Source organism: Marmota flaviventris, chromosome 10 (genome assembly GCF_047511675.1).
Source record: "Marmota flaviventris isolate mMarFla1 chromosome 10, mMarFla1.hap1, whole genome shotgun sequence".
Lineage (NCBI taxonomy): Eukaryota > Metazoa > Chordata > Mammalia > Rodentia > Sciuridae > Marmota > Marmota flaviventris.
The window spans coordinates 37,598,526-37,615,177 of record NC_092507.1 but is presented as its reverse complement, the minus strand read 5'-3'; positions in this window follow the sequence as shown (position 1 = coordinate 37,615,177).

Sequence of the window (16,652 nt, the reverse complement as noted above, 5' to 3'; positions counted from 1 at the left end):
GTCAGACATTGTGGTTATCTTGTCAAGCTCAGAATTCTCTTTTCCTTGGAATTGGTGCCTGAGCTCAAAGTCAAGACTGATATAGCTCTGTGTTTTTGCCCAGAGCCTTATCAGGCAGGCTGTCCATAGCAACTGGGCAATCTTGACCTGCACCTTGCTTGCCCAAGAAGTTCCCAATGCAAGTGTACCACAACCACGAGGCAGAGACCATGATCCAAATCACTGCTCTCCATAACTAACAAGAAAGAGTGAAGGAGAAGTTTTACTTTCTGTAATGCAGAAGACCAAAGGAACTGAAATATACCCTCTTCAGCTACATGGAGCTCCAAGGCCATTGATTGATGGTGCTTCTCTGTGTCCTACTAAGAACAATGATAGAGGTGATTGAACCGCTCAAATATCTTGTCAATGTGTCTTTTGTTTTTTCCAAAAGTATCTGTGTAAAAGAGGTTAAAAACAATGTATCTGAGCTAGAGATTACACAATACAATGAACCGAGAAAGCCAAATCATTGCATTTCTCATCACTTAGGCCCTATTAATGTGTCTCAAATTGGTAATATTATAGAACTTCTTAGTAAGAACTTCATGATAGCACAGTCAAAATTTAAAATGATCAAAACTGACTGCATTTTTGAATGCCCTTTAAATAACTGCATTTCTTGAGTAAATAAACAGATAACTGCAATAATTAGATCAATTTTACTTTTGAACGATTTTTTTTTTCAGCTGCATCTCTGTACCATCTCACTGGATGAATTTAGCTCTTTTCATATGTTGAAAAGTTGATCATTTATATTCCATGTGTCTCATGTTTCACAATTTTCCAAGTTTCAAAAGTATGCATGAAGCTGGTACAGTGGCACACGCCTACCAGCAGTTTGGGAGGCTGAGGAAGGAGGATTGCAAGTTCAAAGCCAGCCTCAGCAATGGCAAGGCACTAAGCAACTCAGTGAGGCCCTGTCTCTAAATAAAATACAAAATAGTGCTGAAGATGTGGCTGGCTGACTGAGTGCTGCTGAGTTCAATTCCTGGTAATCCTCCCCAAAAATGTTATGGATGAAGATATTTAGAAAAAATGAAAAAAAGCATAACCCAAGATAAATTCTGATGTGTCTTGTTCAATAATTTTATTTTTTAAATGACTGATCCTGAGTGAAACACAACATATATTTATTTTATTTGAGTTACAAGGATATAAGGTGAGAGGAGATAAGCACACAAAGGCAGGCAGGAAGGTATCTTTTGATTACAATTTCAACAGTGTATATGTTTATTTCAGTTATGAAGAAATAATATGAAAATTAGGCCAGGCTCTTTTCTTAGGCACATTTATTATTTACAGGGCTTCTCCCAGGAGATATTTTAAGCTAAGGAATTCAAGTTAAGCCATGTCTAAATAAAAGTTGTTTCTTGTAGCTTTTCCAAGTATCTCTGGCATCTCAGAGGAAGTTAATATGTTCTCAAACATGTTCTCATCTCAACTGTTTGCCTTCAGTAAAATGTGAATTCACTACCTTCAGTAAATTTATTTCTTTGACAGATCACATGTAAAACTGAAGGGACTGAACAGAAATAAATTGTCTCGTCTGCAACTGTGAATAGAGAGACCACAGTGAAACAAGATGCTAACCCCTCAGAAGGAAGTAATTATGACTGTGTAAATGTCTACATGTGCCAATTACTATGTAGAGGTAAAGAAAGATACATTTGGGTACTCAGATTTGATTTATGTTGATTCAAAAAAGTGGTGAAAATACAATAAGATGAGCTAAAGGAAAACAACAATAAAACCATTATTCTACATGGCAAAATGTAAATAATTCCCTGAAAGTAGAAATAATTGTATTTCAGTATTAAAGAAAACTATTCTTAAGCCAGACACAAAAAGACAAATATTACATGTTTTTACTCATTTGTGGAAACTAGTAAGTTAATCTTGTAGAAGAACAGAATGTAATAGTAATCAATAGAGACTGGGAGGATATGGAAAGAAGTTCAATAAGGGGCACCAACGCAAGAAAGGGAGGAATGTTAGCACCTTAGGGTAACTATGGCTTAAAATAATCTATAGTATATTTCAAAACAGCTGGAAGAGTACACAATTCTCAACCTATAAAAATGATGATTATTTAGTGATTATTTAGAGAAGTAGAAATTAATACATTTATGATGTAAAATTAGCATAGACAACTTGAAGAGAACCTGTCAGTAAGAACAAATTGAAATTGAATTTTTATCATCTTCCTTTTTTTTTTTTGGTAGTAGTGGGTATTTAACCCAGGGGCACTCTATCACTGAGCTACATCCCTTGCCTGCCCTTATTTTTATTTTGAGACTGGGTCTCACTAAATTGCCTAGTCTGGCCTCAAATTTGCCATCCTCCTGCCTCAGTCTCGACAGTAGCTGGGAATACAAGCATGTATCACTATACCCAGTCTATCCCACTTTTTACTAGGTGTCTATTGCAGATCTGAATAAAATTTAAAAAGATAGGGAGGGTAAGAGAGGAAGGAGGAAGACAAAGAGAACTATTACTTTTAAAGAAGCAAATGAAATTCAATAAATACAATAAGTTTTCTTATATTGCCATAAATATAATTTAAACAGATAATGTTAGGTAAACACAAGTATGTGTTAAAAGGAAAAATTAAAGCTTAATAACAGTGATATAAATTTGAAATAATCAAAAGCGCACACACATACACACACACATTAAAAAAATTACAAAACCATCCACACCAAATTACAGGTGTCTGAGGGAGTAAATAAGGAGCAGAAATTGTTGTTTGATATTTCACTGAATTGAAAAATTTTTTTAATACTTTAAACAAAGATACGGGAAGAAAATTGTAATCTCTGCTTAATTTTTGTTAAATAGTTGAATGTTACAAACTGGAGAGTATTCAAAAACATTTACTTAATTTTGATAAGAACAGCAGGAGTCTATGGAATTTTGGCCAGAGGTATTCCCATCTCCTGTTCTGGCCTTAAATTTCATGACACAAAATTTTACCCTAGAAGAGATACATAGGCCTTAAAGATTGGTACCTCTGGTGGTTTGCCAGAAAAGAGCACATTATTTGGAGCAGAATATGGGAAAACACAGAGTGTTTTAGAATCAGTAGAGATCTCAGGAGAAAACAATTAGGGAAAGCTAACAATCTGAGCTATATTACTCTGAAGAAGCAGGAAAAAAAACATGGCAGACCAACCGAAAATTAGCAGAGATTCATGGAAAATGACATCCAACTTGCTAGGATGACTCTTACTCCTGGTAGTAAATATGACTGTATATTGGGACAGATCAGAATTTATGTTTTGCAAAATATTATGTTTAAAAATCCAGTTTCAACAACTACAGTGAGGCATGCAAAGCAATAGAGAGGTGTGAACTGTACATAGAAATAAATGCAGGCAATGAACAATGTCTTTGGGGTGGTCTAGATGTTGCAACTATCAAATAACAACTTTAAAGCATTTATTATAAGTGTGTTCAAAGAATTGGAAAATGTTTAAAATTTGTAAATAACTGTATTTCAACCTCAATTACAGACAATCAATAAAGAGAAATTATAGGGGCTAGGGTTGTGGCTCAGTCGTAGAGTGGTCACCTAGCATGCACGAGGCACTGGGTTCGATCCTCAGCACCACATAAATGTAAAATATATTGTGTCCACCTAAAACTTAAGAATAAACATTAAAAAAAATGTATGTCCCAATGTATCATCTCTTTACATGATAAATAAACCCAATAAAGATTTTTTAAAAAGAGAAATTATATTTATTATAATAATTGTACTATTATTAAATAATATAATAAGTTCTATTTATAATTTTAGAAGATGATTCTGATGGTGAAAAGAAAATAACTGAAAGGAAAATTTTACTGGAATAATTCAGTACATATTTGACACAAAAGGAAGAATCGGTAGACTTGAAGCTATCTCAATAGACATTATACTATCTGAAGCACAGAAATTTGATGGAAGACATTGATCTGTCTTCCATCTGTCTAGGATAAACACAAAATGACACACTCTCCATAGTTAAGCAGTTGAAAGATAAAGATTAAAACAGAAAGAAAATGAAAGACTCATCACATAAAATGAAACTACACTGTTACCATTGCTTAGTTATAGAAAATAATGGACAACAGAAGGTAATGAGAAGATGTATTCAAAATGCTAATAGAAATACAAAGAACATGTATATGCTCCTTTCATTCTCTTTTTAATATCTAGAGAGTGCATAGAACCATTTTATATTATTTTCTTTTCTTTTTATCCTTTGTACAAATTTATTGAGGTTTGATTGATGTGCAACATATTACATAAATTTAAGGTGAAAAATTTGATGCTGCTTGACATAGCCATATATCCTCTAAACTATAACTACAATAGACATACCTTAATTCCATTTTTTTTCTAAATACTCCTTGATAACTCATCCTCACCATTTTCCTACCACTATCCTCAGGCAAACATTTGATATGCTTTTTGATATTAGAGATTAATATATATTTTGTAGAATTTTATATGAATGAAATCACAAAGTACATATTTGTTTTTATTTGACTTCCTCCACCTAGAATAATTATTTTGGAGTTCATCTTTGCTGTTATATGTATACAGCAGAATAGTAGTCCAGTGTATTGATATGCCACACAATATGATGAATTTGTTGAATTATTCAACTGTTAATGTACTTTGGAGTAATTTCCAGTGTTTCCACTCTATTACAAATAGAGTGGTATGAACATTCATGTGCAAGTCTTTCTGTGGACTGTCCTCATTATCTTTCATTATGTAGACATGGAATATCAGCATCAACATATGATATATGTATGCTTAACTGTTTATGAAACTACTAAATTATACTACAACATGCTTGTGCCAGCAGTGTATGACAGTTTTCACTGTTTCATGTTCTGGTCAATATTTGTTATGTCAATCTTTGTACTTTTAGCTACTGTAGTGTGTGTAAACTAGTATCTCATTGGAGTTTTAATTTACATTTATTTAAGGATTAATGATACTAAAGATTTTTCATGTGCCTCAACTTAATCTATTTCTAGTTATAAAAGTAACACTATATTTAATGGTCAATTCCAGTAATCAGAGTCCTCAGAAAAAACCCTTTGAAACAATATTCCTCTTATTATTCCACACTTATATATGTTGGTCTTAACTTTCACATTCCAAAATCATTTGTCTGGTTATAATTCTTTGATTCAAACCATCGATGCTGCTGCCACCACACAGAGGTCCATTGATAGGGTGCCTTTAGATTTGTTTGCATGTGGCCACCTCCATCTTGGGACACTGGCCAGGGCCAGGAAGTCTAGGGACAGGTACCTGCAGGTTTAGCTGCCCCTGAGGTCTTCCTGCTAGGAGTGCTGTTGGCCACCATCTTGCTGCTTCTTCACAGGGTCTCTCCTTTCTGTGAGTTCATCCCTGGTGGTATCACTGAATGAATGTTAGAATGGCATTGAGATCTTGAGACTGCAACATGGCTGAGCCTGGGATATCTGAAGCCCAGATCTGCCAGATAGTAGCTGGGTTTACATGGGCCACTCTGTGCCTGGCAATTTTGTGAAAAATCAGAGACTGGGAGCATTTTATTGGCAGGAGCACAGGTCAGAAAGGTTAGAAAGAGCTGGGATCTCCCAAGCTCCTTGAGTCCTGAAATGCTTATAGACAGATGGGGCTGACTACATCTGGTCAGAAGGTTGAAAGAGGGTGTGAGGGCAGCTTACTCAGCCAATAAGTCTGGCATCCACCGGACTAAAGATAACATCAAACTGTAGACAACCCCACTTATCAACCCCACCCAAGAAGGGAAGCTGAGAAACTTTTGAATTCTAAAGGAAACAATTATTTAATTTTTCATTGTTCCCCCCCCCTCAAATCTGTGCCATATTTGAAACCAAGTATTTTTCATGCATCAGTTTATTATGGACTGGGATGTCTGAATAGTTGTTTTTTTTTTTTTTTTTTTTTTTTTTTTTACAATTCTGTTGTGTATCTTTTTTTTTTTTTTCACTTCGTATAGTTTTTTTTCTCACACTTATCTGTTTCCCTGGATTTTCTTTCTCTCTTTTCTTCTGCTAATATCCAACCTCACTCAATTCCTCTTTCACTCTTTCTATAAATTTTTACATCTATCTTCTCTCTGCATCCCTAATAAATATCACATCATACACCATTCTGTTATCTTTTTATCTACCATTTAAAATTGTAAACTCTTTTAACAAATTTACTGTTTATATTGTAGACAATAATTAAACACATCATTTCTGTTTATTGCAACAAATCAGTAGGCATCTTAATAGGAGCTATTAGGTTTAAGGCCATATGTTGTTTGCATTGGATGCTGTTAATATCAGTCTTCCTTTTAAAGGCAAGACACTGGAAACCTTCAGGGACATGATAAGTCTACAAGGTAGAAACTGTATTGCCTCCGATCCATACTGCTAGATGGAAAGAAAATAAAAAAACTGGAAAAAACAAGGGAACAAAGGGCCCCAAACAAACCAAGATGCTCCAATAATAGAATCCATTGACAACACTGGTGAAGAAATGTAAGAATAGGGCTTTAGGATGTACATAGTTAAACTTATCTGTGAAGTAAATGATGGTATAAGGAGTGAAATCAGACAGAAAATACAGGAAATGAAAGATCACTTTAATAAAGAAGCAGAGATTCTGGAAAAAAAAGCAGAAATCGTGGAAATGAAGGACTCAATAAATCAAATTAAAAAATTCAGTGGAAAGCATCACCAATAGACTAGACCATTTGGAAGACAGAACCACAGGCAATGCAAGCAACATATTTATATAAGGAATAGTCAATCAAAGTAGAAACTAAGTCAAGTTAAAAACCAGAAATATGTTGAGGGCCATGGACAAGTCAAGATGGTGCCTGGCACTGTGCCAGGAGGAGTGGTTTGAGAAGTAACACCAGCGAGCCATTAAGATGATGAGGATTCCTTAATGGCTGACTGCTGATCTAGATGATGTTAATTAAGTTAAGCTGTGTGTAATTATTAAGATGATGAGGATTCCTTAATGACTAATTTCTGTATCTAGATGATGTTAATTGAAACAAGCTATGTATAATGAGTTAGGTATAAATACCTCTGCTGTCCTAGAATAAAGGGGCTCCTGCTGTTTCAACCTTCACAAGTTGCTTGACACCCCCCGGTTATTTTGCCCAGCCAGACTGCGGCAGATGGTGGCCTGTACGGGGAGCCCCAGGATGCTCAGGGGTGAGTGACAAGGTAGGCTGCCTGTCCCTGGAGATAGATGGGACAGGAGCAAAGCTGCTTGTCCCTGGAAGCAGATAGGGCAAGAGGAAGGATGGCCATCTCAGGAAAATGGAGAGGATTGATACAGTATGTTTGTGTCTTGTTTTGTCTTGGTGTGTTGTATTGTCTTTGTTACGAAAATATGGAAGGGGTGTTAAGTAAATTGCTAAGGGAAGGAGGCACCCCAGTGGAACCAAGAACAGTTAGGGCATACGTTGATAAAAGCCCAGGAATTCTAGTCAGAAAGAGGAAGAAAGTTCAGAGGAGAAAGGAGTATCAGGGGAAAAGTTGCAACAAAAGGCTACTACTAAATACTTTTCATCACCAGAGGGTGCATGAAGCAGTGCCATGTGTGCAATGCAAGCCAGTCACCGGCGCAGGGGGGACTTTCCAGCAGGTGGCCCTCCCCACCCATAGGACTGCCCGAGGACACTGCAGCTGGTGGCAGAGGACGCGCCTGGCGCCCCTGAAGTTTGGTCATTTCCAATGTCAATAACTAAGATGGTTCTCCCACACCTGGAGGCTAATGAATAATGAGCACCATTAAGGCCTATTTCAAATGTAAAAAACCTTGAGATAATGTATTAAATTGTTTGGAAGGTTGTTTTCTTGGTGCCTGCTGGAATGCTACAGGATTTTCTTTAGCCATCATTGCCGGAGATTTGTGCAATAAAAATAATCATACAGTTTAAAACATTTTATACCCCCCAGATTCTCTTGCACCTATTTGAAGTCCATCCCCATGCTCAACCTTGATACCAATCCCACAGTGGGATTGATGGGTCATGTGGTAAATCTACTTATAATTTTTTGAGAGGCCTTCATATAGTGTTCCGTTATGGCTGCATTTAAATTTCCAATTACAGTGGACAAGGTCTCCCTTTGCTTCACAATCTCACCAGCACTCATTAACTTTTGTTGTAATCAGGGAAATGCAAATCAAGGTTATGTTGAGATTTCATCCCACTTCAACTAAAATCGCAATCGTCAAGGACACAAATAATAGTAAATTATGGCAAGTATATGGAGGAGCAGATACACTCATATTTGTTGATGGTACTACAAATTATCTGGAAAGCACTATGGTAATTCTGAAAAGATTAGAAATGAAATCAATATGTCCCAGCTATTCCACTCTTTGGTATCCAAAAGAAATAAAATCAGAATCCTATATGATACATTTATATCAATGTTTATATCAGCACAATTTATACTAATGAAGTTATGGAACCAGCCCAGGTATCTATCAATAGATGAAAGGATAAAGGAAATGTCCTATATATGATAATGGAGTTTTACTTAATCATAAAGATGAAATTATGTTATTTGCTGGTAAGTGGATGGAGCTGGAGAACATCATGCTATAAGATAAGACAGACTCAGAAATAAGACAGACTCAGAAATTCAATGGTCCAATGTTTTCTCTCATATGCAGAATCTAGAGAGAAATTATTTTTAAAAGGAAGGAGTTCCAAGAAGATAGAAGGGAGAACAGTAGATGAGATGAAGGAGATCAAAATGGAGAATGAATATATTATAATGAATTACACTTTTAAGTGTATCATTAAAGCACCAATTAAAAAATGATGAATAAGCCAAAGGAAGACCACTAGAATTAAGGAAACAGAGCAGGGATGGGAAGGAGGGGTGGGAAAGTGGAAGTACTACAGATTGAAATGGAGCAAATATTACATGCATGTATAAAAATGTCAAAATGAAGCCCATTATTATTTAAAACTATACTCCACTCACAAAACCTTTTTAAAAACCCAACGTACTGAGTGGTATATAGTAGATGCTCTACTAAAGCCACCCAGGGCCCCCTTCAGTTCTGAGGCATCCATCCCCTATATTGCAGGAGAATTGGTAGTTACAATTTCTCAGCTAAGTGTCTTTCTGGGAGTTGTCTTCAGCCAAGGCAAGCTGCCTCATCATAATTCATGCACCCTCATCATGTGCAAAGGCAGCTTATACCAATGAGTGATAACTGTGGTGGAAGAAAGGCCTGGCACACTTGCCTCAAGGCCCAACAATCCTGAATAACAATTTTAACTTCTTGCAGGATCAATCTTTGTTGTGACTCCATTACAATTCAAGTATACTTCCTTTTAAATCCTACTTCTTTCACTTGACCATTGGTGCTAATCTTGATGGTATGCCCCCAACAAACAAACCCTATACACATCTTAGAATCAGTTTCCCAGGGCCCTCAACTGAGACAAATGTTTATTATGTTATCTTCAGAAAGGGATATCCTTAATGTCTAACAAGAACTTATTATCCTTATAAGTAATCAGGTAAATTGAAATAAGTTAAATAAACTGATCAGCACTTATGTTTGTGGGCTGAAGTCTCAATATGTTGCTTTCCTTCAATAAAAACCCTAGCAGGTTTATTTAGCTGGAAACTCTTTAAGTAATTTGAAAGTTTACATGAATAAAAGCATAGCGACTTTGGATATCTGTGAAGCCAATTATCCTGATCCAAGAATAATTTAGTCCTACTCAATTCCAAGGGGGAGTGATAGAACTCTGTCAGCCTTAAATGGTTCCATCCTCGAACGTGGTTAGGGCCCTGAGGCATGGAGTAAGGAACTCTTTTTCTTGTCACAAATATGGAGACTTGGCCCAAATAATATTTCAGTCTTCCCCCAGGTAGTGACTAATAATGGAAAGAAAAATGTATAAATCCCTCAAGTGCCAGTTTCATAAGGAAAAAGTAGGTGTGGCTCTGTTTTCTAGGCTCTTTTCAGTTAGTTTAGCAGAGAGATGGCTCAGTAGGTCTGAGTTAGCTCAACAGAACAGGCTGTGACCAACAGTGGAGTTATCTTTGTTTTAGAGTCACCTAAGTGTTTCCTTCTTTTGATCCCCTAAATACACAGTGCATTATGGTAACAGGGGGCCCTCTCTACAGAACACTGACCACCGTGAACAGCCCAGGTGTATCTGTTACTAAGCTCAGTGTTCTATGAGATAAGGAGAGTTCAGGAATTTTCCGTGGTCCTTTCCATCTTGGCTTATACATTTTAACCTGCATTTTATAACTGTATTTTATGGTAGTTGGGGCCTATATCCATTCCTCTTACATTCCTTAAAACTTCCCTTCGGATAAGTAATTGCCAAAAAGAGGCCTCCCTAAGCCTTGACTAGATTCCTCTGGTTAAAAAAAAAATCCATTGTCTAGTTAATAAGAAAGCTTTAAAAATTGTTTTCCAAGTGCCTTCCCTGTGCCTTTCCCTAAATTGAATGTAGCTTAACTTTCAGGAAGAAAACAGAACTGATAAGGGAAGCTTAAAATAGATGATATCCAGTAGGGTTTGGAGTGAAAAAAGAGAATTTTGAATGTTATTTACATAGGTAATTTTCAGGGTATGACTATTAATAAGAACAAGAATTCCTCTAAATCTTCCCCAGCAGAAGCATGATGTCCGGGAAAGATACAAGTAGGAAATATATGAAGGAACACACCTTGGCTCAGATATCACTTCAGTTCCAGGCATATCATGTTGGAACAGGTTTACTGCAATCAGAACACAGAGACCTTTCAAGTAATGCCAATGTAACCTGCAATTGTACTTGAGCATAAAGCAGAAGCTTTGCTGTTTTCTCCATGAAAAGCGATTAATTTTTTGATTGGTAGGAAGAAAAGTTTAGTTGGCACATAATGTAAGCTCAGGTGAACAATGTGCTGGCTTGGACTTTCGTGGAGGTCTATACTATTGTAGCAGCATTGCTGAACTATCTGCAGACACCAAGGCAATTATTTGAAAGACCTAGAAAGAAATTTTCTCTGTATTCTGGAGCTCAAGTAAGTGATCAGAATGCTGATGGTGGTTGGAGGCAAGGATATTTCTTCCTCCCTAAGTCTAGCCTTTGGATTTCTTTTAGCTCTACCTCTGTAATATCTCAACAATCTTTTTTTATCATAGGATAATGATATCTGGGAACTTAGAAAGCTAACAGTCAATAAACTGCTTTAAAAAAGAGATCTGCTTTCAAATTCCTTATTCAGCTTGCTAATCATGTTTTCCCATTCCCTGAATTCTAGAAGTCGTGCCATTTACCTAGTTTCTTCTTTTAAGATCTCAGAGTAAAAAGAGTAGAATCAATGTTTTACACTTGGCAGTGACCATGGTGGATGTTCCAGTTACCAAGACTTCTCTCTTGAAGTACAGATGGTTCAGTTAATAAATTTAAATGTTCACTAAAAAGTTGCTACTAATATTTTAAATGGCATTTTAAAAAATAGACTTTAAAAACTGATTTATTATTGAGGCATAATTTACATAAAGTAAACTGCATTATATTTAAGAATAAGTTTTATTTATGTATATATCCACAAAATTATCCCTATAGTCAATATAATGAACACATTCATGATTGAATGAGTGTTTTCATGTACTTTTGTAAATGCTCCTTTCTTTTATTCCTCCTGTCCCCAGATAACTACTGACTTGTTTCCATAAAGATTATTTACATTTTCTAGAATTTTATATACATGAAATCATACCATGTACATCATACAATTTTTTGTCTGACTCCTTTAATTTAGTGATCCTGTTGAGATCCATGTGTGTTGTATATAAAAATAGTACAGTTCTTTTTATTGCTATACATATTATATTGTATGGATAACCACAGCTTTTTCATCCATCTGCCTGTTAAGGAAGTTCTGAGTTATTTCCAATTATTGTTTTTTTGTAAATAAGGCCACAATGAATGTAAATGTGCAAGCCTTCTTGTACTTTTATCACCCTTACAGTTTGTTTGCAAAGATAAATATCTTTCATAGATTCAAGATTTGAGTGAAAGATTTTGAATACATGCAGATGGCAATGGAGGGAGATATCAGAAAACCTATTATTTGAGATTATATCTCTTTAGAAAACTTAACCTGCTTTTCTATGATATGCAAACTTACCTACATCCATGTGAATCCTCTAATGGGGAAGTATTGCTGATATTTGTTGTATTTGTCAGGTATGTAAAGTAATAATATACAAAGCACCATTTTAAAAAATATTTTTATTTTGGCTGTATAAGTGCCAAATAGCCTATCATTTTTATTCAATAGTAGAGAGATTTTGTTAGTGTCCAGGATCATAGAAATTTCTTTCTTCAAATCTTGACTCATTTTTCTAGCACACATGGTTATGATTTAAATAAAGCCCTACATTTCCCTTTAAGATGTGTATTGTTTGAAACACTTTGGTGGTTGTGTGTGTTAGTGGGTTTATTTGACTTACAGACCCTGTGAACCAACTCACGTGTTTCTGACTTTAACACAGTTACTAGACAAAATATAGGATGCCCAGTTAAATTTGGATTTCAAATAAACAATGAGTAATTTATGAGATCCATTTTTTTTCAAAATGTTATGGATTATTCTTTTAGTGTTAATGTCTAAGAACTTTTTACCTTATAAGGTTATGATGATTTTCTTGTTTTCATCCTGAAATTTTATAGATATCTATAAAATATCTATATAATCTGTGATTCATTTTGAGATGTTTTTTGTTATAAGTTGCAAAACTTATATTATTATTTTTTTGCATATGAATGCTTAAATTTTTCCAGTATCAGATTTTCAAAAGATAGTCCTCTTCCCATTGAATTCCTGCTGCACTAAACAAAAATAAGTTATCTTGGTCCATGTGGATCCATTTCTCTGTTCTTATTCTGTTCCATTTAGGTATTTATCTATTCTTCTGCCAATTCCATATTATCTTGATTAATGTAAGTCTTGAAATTGGGTTTTAGATTTCCTCCAACTTCATTCTGCTTTGTCAGAATTTTTATGGCTATTCTAGTCTTGTATTCACATACAGATTTTTAAATAAACTTGATATTGACCAAAAACTGTTCTGTGATCTTCAACCATCCTGTGCTGCTGTAACAAATTAAACAGTCTAGGTAATTTGTTTATAAATTACCAAGACTGTTTGTTTGGGTAATTTATAAGCAAAATTTGTTACTGGAAGCTGTAAAGTCCAAGATCAATGTCTGTCAAGAGCTTGTGTGGTGTCATCCCATGGCAGAAGGCAAGAGAGAGAGGCCAAAAAACAGGCCAATTTTGTCCTTTTATAAGAAATTCACTCCCGTGATAATAAACCCACTCCAATAATAATGGCCTGAATTCATGACAGTAGAGCCCTCAAGGTCTAATCACATTTTTAAGGTCCCTCTTAACATTGTCACAATAGAAATTAAATTTCAAGAATTCGAGAGACCACATTCACATCATAGCAACTGGGAACATGGTTTAGCTCTCCAACTTAGGCTTTATTTTCTTTTCTAACAGTTTTGTAGTTTTCAGCATATAGAACTTGCATATATTTTGTTAAATTTTTATCTCATTGCTTCATTTTTGATACCATTATAAATAGCATTTAAAAAATTTCAAACTCCAGATGGTCATGGCTTATATAGAGAACCACAATTGGCTTTTGAATATTGACCTATAAATTTCAACCTTGGTAGCTAACTAATTAATTCTAAGAGATTTATTTTTTATTTTTATGTATGTACACCAGTGCTGCAGTCTGGCTGGGCACAAATCAGGAGCCACTCAAGCAGGAACAAACTTTATTTCTGAACTCCACCAGCACACTCCACACACGCTCCCCAGGAACTCTCCCGAACGCCACACGGCTCCTCCAGGAACCACCAACCAGAAATCCCTCCTCCAGCACTTCCCCAACCAATGTGAACTCTCCAGGAATCCCCGCGAGAACTCTAAAGTAGCGGGCCAGAGGTGGACAGTAAAGGTCTAATATACAATTGAATCAATCCAGCATCATCTTAATGGCTCGCCTCTCAACCAATAATATTGGCAAAATGGCCAGGGGCCATTCCGACTCAGCTGTGGCTCTCAGCACACTGGGATGTTCTACATTGACAACCATGTCATATGTGGACAGAGATGGCTCTCTTTCTCCCTTTCTGGTCTGTGTCATTTTGCACTGGCTAGTACTTTCAAGAAAATGTTGCTTTGGCGAAATGGGATAGGATGTTCTCTCTTCATCCATCAAGGGAACAAGTTTTCAATTACTCATGTTTAAAAATATGTTAGGAGTGTGTGTGTGAGTGTGTGTGTGTGTGTGTGTGTGTGTGTGTTTGCCTATTGCCTCTATGAGGTCAAAGAAATTTTCCTGTGTTTCTAGTTTGCTGAGATTTGATCATAAATAGATACTAAATTTGTTGAATGCCTTTACTGTTCGTATTGAGCTGATTATCTGTTATTATGTTATCATGAATTATATTTAATTTGATTTTCAACCAGCCTGAATTCACTTTTTCACAATATAGTATTATTTTGATATATTTCTAGAGTTATTTTGGCGATGTTTAGTTTTTACATCTATCTTCATTTGGGATATCACTCTGTTGCCTTATTTTTCTTTTAAATTATCATTGTGTGTTAATATCAGGGTAATTTAGATCTTTTATAAAGTGATCTGTGAAATCTTCCCTATATTTCATTTATCCTGCAAATATTCTGTAGAGTTAGTTTTATTTAATCTACAATTTTTTTTTCAGTCCATGTGTATAACTACTCTGGGCCTGGAGACTTTTTTTTCTCACATTATCAGCTACAAATTTCCTCAATACATGTAGGGCTGCTCAGGATGTCTGTGTCTTCTTGATGGAGATTTGGTAGTTTATTCATGAAAACAATTGGTTCAATTCATAAGTTGCCTATCTTATATTCATAGAGTTGTTTATCATTTCCCATTATTTTCTACTTAGTTTCTGTGGAATTAGTGATGATATCCTCTCTTTCATTTCTGAAATAGTTGATTTGTATCATATAATTTGCTTAGCATGGCTTGAGGCTAATCAATTTTAACTGCTCTTTAAGAGAGAATTTCATTTCATTTTTTATATTGCTTTCCTATTGTCAACTTTATTAATTCTTCTTAATTTTTTAAAATTATTTTGTTCTGTCTTTAGGACATATGCTGTGTAATTCCAAATATTGGGGGATTATCCAGATATCTTTCTACTGCTGATTTCTAGCTGAGCACCATATGGTTTCAGACCATACTTTTAATAATTTCAAATATTTGAAATGATTTAAGGATTGTTTTTTTTTTAATTTTTTATTGTTGGCTGTTCAAAACATTACATAATTCTTGATATATCATATTTCACACTTTGATTCAAGTGGGTTATGAACTCCCATTTTTACCCCATATACAGATTGCAGAATCACATCAGTTACACATCCATTGATTTACATATTGCCATACTAGTGTCTGTTGTGTTCTGCTGCCTTTCCTATCCTCTACTATCCCCCCTCCCCTCCCCTCCCCTCACCTCTTCTCTCTCTGCCCCCTCTACTGACATTCATTTGTCCCCCTTGTATTATTTTTCCCTTTCCCCTCACTTCCTCTTGTATGTACTTTTGTATAACTCTGAGGGTGGATTGTTTTGTTTTATAGTTTAGAATTAATCCACCTTGGTTTACATTTTATATATGCTTGTGAAGAATGTGGAATACATTATACGGGTTGGAGTGTATTCCACATCTTTCAATTTGGTTAATTTAATTGATATACATCACCTGCTTCCGTATTGATATTCTGCCTATTTGTTCTATCGGTTACCAAAATAGAGTGTTAAAGTCATCAGTACTGATTGTCAATATAACTAATTCCCCTTTTGGATCTATCATTACTTACTTTATATATTGTTGAAGCTCTCTGTCTTGCACATATGCATTTATGATTGTTCTTGGACTACTAGCCCCATTATCATTATGTGATGTGCCTGTCTCTAATCATCTTTCCTGATCCCAAAACGATTTCATCTGGAACTAATATAAGGACTCCAGTTTTCTTTTTCTTTAGAGTTTTCATGGCATATGTTCCTCAGTTTTTTTATTTTAATCCCTCTTTGCCTTTATATTTAATTAGTTTTCTGGTAGCTAGCATCAAATTGGTCTTGCTTTATTCAATTTGATAACCTGTACTTTTAACTTGTCTTTTTAGACCATTTCAATTTTAAATGTTTGTTGACAGAGTTGGATTGAAACCCATCCTGATCCCTGTTTATATTTGTGCATTTTTTATTTGTTTCTTTAGTTTGCATTTCACCCTTTATGGGATTTAATTGAGAAATTTTAATATTTCACTTTATTTTCTTTACTGATTTAGTTTTTACCTTTTAAAACAGGAGGATTGAGATTTCAAAGCCAGCCTTAGCAAAGCAAGGTGCTGTGCAACTCAGTGAGACCCTGTCTCTAAATATAAAAAAATAAAAATTGAGCTGGGGATGTGGCTCAGTGGTTGATGCCCCTAAATTCAATCTCCTGAGCCCCTCCCCCCAAAAAAGTATTTCAGT